Source organism: Priapulus caudatus, unplaced genomic scaffold (assembly GCF_000485595.1).
Source record: "Priapulus caudatus unplaced genomic scaffold, Priapulus_caudatus-5.0.1 Scaffold408, whole genome shotgun sequence".
Classification (NCBI taxonomy): Eukaryota; Metazoa; Priapulida; class Priapulimorpha; order Priapulimorphida; family Priapulidae; genus Priapulus; species Priapulus caudatus.
This window is the reverse complement of record NW_014577469.1, coordinates 6,214-11,557: the sequence shown is the minus strand read 5'-3', so window position 1 is coordinate 11,557 and position 5,344 is coordinate 6,214.

Here is a 5,344-nt window from a genome sequence, read left to right as displayed (position 1 = left end):
TGAATTTTTTGGTATTCTGAGCCATCTTCAGTGCCTTATAGGCTCATAGCTCTAAATAATAAATATAATCATTTTGGAAGTAATACGATTTATAACTATTACATATGTGACCGCTTGCTTGTTAGTTGTTTCTGTTTGGTTGAACGATGCTGTCACAATCGCCATGGGATTGCAACAAGTCGCTAAAGTGATTGCATAGGCGCTCATCAATCACCGACATGAATTGTTGTATGTTAATTGTTTATAAAAATCATGCAAAAAGTCTACTTCAAAATATTTGACGCGTGGCTGCAAGACTAGTATATCAATAAAAACTGTTTTTCGACGTCTTCAATGTATAGTGCTGCTGTTAGATGCTAACTCAAATCAGCACAACATTCTACGAAGTTAAAACATCCAGGTAGGCTCCCAAGTCGTCCTTACTGCAGTTATTACCCGATACACCAGTAGAACACTGTTGTATTTGTGGAGAATAGGACTGCACCAAATATGGTTCATACCAGTTGGTGCTGGAGGATTTCATTATGTTTGGTAGGGTGTTAAGTACAAGCAAAAATTCATTCGGTTATTTTTAGGAGAAGCTGATCCGAGTTCACAAAGCAAATGTTGGAAAGTTTGATGACAAATGGAAACAGTTTCAAGCTGATGAATTTAAAGTAGAAACCATGTAATGAGCGTTCTGCATCTCTCGTAGTAATGTATTTATATCATCAGTTTGATCTCAACAAATGATATAACTTATATAGATTCTAATAATAGGGTTATCTAGTGTGTGTGTGTGTGTGGTCGTGTGTGTGTGTTGTGGTGTGGTGTTTGTTGTGGTGTCGTGTGTGTGTGTGGTGTTGTGTGGTGTTGTGTGTGTGTGGTGTAGTGTGTGTGTGTGTGTGTTGTGTGTGTGTGTGGTGTGTGTGTGTGTGTGTGTGGTGTGTGTGTGTTGCGCGTGTATTGTGTGTGTGTGTGTGTGGTGTGTGCGTGCGTGTCGTAGTATGTGTGTGTTGTGTGGCGTATGTGGCGTGTGTGTTTATAACTAACAATAAATGATAAGTAATTGACCTGCTTCAATTCGCTGTTGTAGGGAAAGAATTCCGGCTTTCCGCCCCTCGCCGGCGTGGTGCTAGGCTGCATAGCGTTGCTGGCTGCCTTGCTCACTCTGCTGTTGCCAGAGACGATGCGTGCTCGTCTACCGGACACCATCACGGAAGCAGAAGCGCTCGGCAGACGCGGGGGCAAGGACGGGCTAACGTCAACGCACGACAACGGCGTGTCAAATCCAGCGTACACACCGTCAGAGTATGATGGTGCTTACGTCACGCGTCTCTAGAAACGCACGCGTAGTAACGCATCAATGAGCATGTAGCGATGTGCAATATATCCAAGAGCGTATTAAGAAGGAGAGCGTACAACGGTGAAATGCTGAAACCATGCTGCAGTATTAGTCGAATTAATAAACTTTCCCCGTTTTATTTTGACGATTCTTTGCGGTATTATTGATCAGCTGTCCTACCTTACTAATATAAAACAAACCGCTTGCCCCTACGATGCCTCGATCTATGCTGAGATAATGAGCGGTAAAAATCTTGTATTTTCGCCGAAAACCTACTCTAGATCGGCGTTTACTGCAACTGTCTCTCGTTCTGGCGATAGCTTCGGGAAACCTCGCGTGTTTCCGTCATTCATTGACGATGAAATTTCTTTTCCTTCTACTATCTTTTCTCGCATTTCCAGTCATTGATCCAGCCATTACTCCACAAAAACGTCTTGTTATTTATCGCCATGGTGATGACCCGCCCCTTACGCTGGATGTAGTAATGCTGTAGTAATAACGTATCGAGTCAGCGCTACACAGCGGCGACCGGAAGCAACATACAGTCCACAAAACGAGAGACAGTCGCAGTAAAACACTGATCTCGAGTTGGTTTTCGGCGAAAATACCAGATTTTCACCGCTCATTATCTCAGCGTAGAGGCATCGTAGTATAGGGACATGCGGTGTGTTTGATATTAACAAGGTAGGACAGCTGATCAATAATACTGCAAAGAATCGTCAAAATAAAACGGGGAAAGTTTATTAATTTGACTAATACGTACTGCAACATGGATTCAGCATTTCACCGTTATACGCTCTCCTTCTTTATACGTTCTTGAATATATCCAAGAAGATAACATAGAAACGCACGTATCAATGAGCATATAGAGATGTGCAATATAATATACAAGATAACATTTCTTTGTATTCATACACACGCGGTGTATCATGCATACATGTAAGCAATAGGTATAGCTGTATATATACTTTCAACACACGAGCATGCCTCTGCAGTGTTTAAACGTAAACAACATATCAGAAAGTAATGTGGCGCAAAGAGGTCAGAGTTCAGTATACATAATACCAATAAATAATACCATATCAAGAGCTAATAATACCTAGAGTATACTATACAATACCTGTACAACGGAAAAAACGGGAAAATAGTGCTATTTCACGACAACATTATTCTACTTTGCCTGCGAGTCTAGAATAGTTTTATGGTATTACATTAAGCATAATTCTTTGCTCTCTAAAACAAGACCAACCGCTTGTCAATACGATACTCCTAGGCTGAGATATTTGGCTCCTAAACCTCCCCTCCACATGCCTCACGCCGCCTCGCATCCCGGTTATTCAGCTACCTCAACGCCCTAAGCATTTTGGCTATCGGTTTCCGTCACGCTTGGAGCGCTGATAATGATGTCACATGCCAAATTTGGTACTCTTACTACACCATATAGTAACTGAGGCTGCGTTGTAAAGACTTAATTTAGAAAACATTGCCGGCTCCATCATGACGGCATTAGCCGTGCTAGGAAAGATAATGGGAGATAAGGGCATAGGCGATGCCCCGAAAGTCACCTATGATAACCGAAAAGCCGTTCATTCATAAAGTTATCGCGGAAAAACCGAACTTTCACGAAGCATGCTTAGGGGCGTTGAGGTAGCTGAATAACCGGGATGCGAGCAGGCGTGAGGCATGTGGAGAGAGGTTTAGGAGCCAATATCTCAACCTATGAGTATCGTATTACAAGCGTTGGTCTTGTTTTAGAGATCAAGAATTCTGCTTAATTGCAATACCATAAAATTATTCCTAGACTGCGCAGGTAAAGTAGAATAATGTTGTCGTGAAATAGCACTATTTTCCCGTTTTTCCGTTGTACACTCTAGGTATTATTAGCTCTTGATTGACCATAATTATGTAAGTGGACGAAACTCAGTTCTGCATATTCTTTCGTAGATAGAAGGTAATTACGTACCATTCTACGCGGTGTGTGTATGTATGTGTGTGTTCGCGTGTGTGTGTGTGCGTGCGTGCGTGCGCGCGCGCGCGTGTGTGTGTGTGTGTGTGTGTGTGTGTGTGTGTGTGTGTGTGTGTGTGTGTGTGTGTGTGTGTGTGTGCGTGGATGGATGTATGTATGGTTAGATGGATGTATGGATGGATGTATGTTTGTATGCTGCATAACCCAACTGCGTGTGCATTGCGTATGTTCAGTGTTCACAAATAATTATTGAAGCTTCGGGTGTAGGCACTTGTAACAACTTTCGTATTCTAATGGATTTGATTTTGTGTCTCTCTTAAAAATGCATCACGATTTTTATTATTATTAAATCTTTATTGCATGAATTCAGATACAAATACATGTACTGACGACAGTTTTGTTCATGGAGAAAAAATCTGATGAAAGCAATAGTGTTGAGTAGTTAAAATGATAAAATTTCTGACGGATACAGTACAATTACAATGCAATACAACATAAAGAAAAAAAAAAAAAAAAAATTCAGCATATTCTGTACTAGTAAAGTGATTACGACAACATGCAGAAAAAATTGATACCAGAAAAAAAAACTTCAGAGTCTATACAAGTACAGTGATAAAGGTAGGCTACACTTTAACATCATTTTGACACTCATACGTACACCATTTATACATATACATACATATACATTACATATTTCATTTACACCATTTACACCATGAAATATAAATCTTTGTAGATAAAACTCGCATAAACAAAATAACGGAATTAATATTTATTTCAGAGATGTTTATGTCACTGGCGCACATATTATGACAGTTAAACTGACGAAATTACGAATTACTAAACAAAATACAGCAAACCACTAACTAAATTATAATATGATAATATCAGGAGTGAATAATAATCGATTATTATTATCTATATAGATCTATTAAGATCTATTAATTCACTCCTGATAATATTATATTGGCTGCTCAGGAAATACTACTGGCTGCATAAATGATCCCTGAACCTAGCTCTAACGTTAATAATTACTCCCTCGTCCTGCTTTCTCCTCGGGGGCGGGGGGGGGGGGGGCTTAGTGTAGTGAAGCGGAACATACGACTGTATCATACAGGTTACTGAACCTCTAACCAACTTTCCACTTTTTAATAACGGGAAATCGTTAGCACCTAATCGCTAATGAATAACGTACCCGCTTACCACTGGCAGCAAGAACAAGCCCGCACGTACAGCACACGCGCAGCGACTATTATAACAACCGTTATTTTAACGGCCGACTATTATAACAGCCGTTGTTATAATAGTCAATGGCCGCGTGTGTGCTGTATACGTGCGGGCTTGTTCTTGCTGCCAGTGCGCTGTACCTCTATGGAAACGGATAAAGAATCGAAAATTACTTGCAAGCTAATTATTTACCTTGATATAGGTTTGTGTTGTTAGGTTATTCTGAGTCGTTTAACCGTGTGTGTTTAAATAGTGCGGGATGAACCCCACCTACCTACCCATCCACCTACCTACCTAAGCACCCACCCACCAACTACCCACCCCCTACCCACCTACTCACCTACCCGCCTATCTACCTACCTACCTACCTATACCCACCTACCCACCTACCCACCTACCTACCTGTAGTGTAGTTATAGTATGTTATGCTTTACTTTCTTACCTCACCTACCCCACCTCTGCACACTGCACACTGCACACTGCACTGCTCTGGACACTGCATGGGGAATCGTGCGACCAGGCACTTGCTGCGTTTGATGCGTACGTAATAGACCCCATAACAACGTGGAGTACGAGATTTTCAAGTTCAGGCAAAACAGGAAGCGCATTCAATGACATAGACATTGATGCGTTTCATGTAAAGCTAAGGAAACTGTCGTCGAACTGTGAGTTTAATAACGTGGAGAGAGAGAGATTAAATCACAGATAATTCAGAGCTGCAGGTCATCAAAACTTAGAAGGAAAGCATTGCAGTATCCAGAACAAACGTTGGATCAGCTTCTAGCAGCGGCTCGGACATTGGAGATCTCAGATTCGAATGCTGGCAA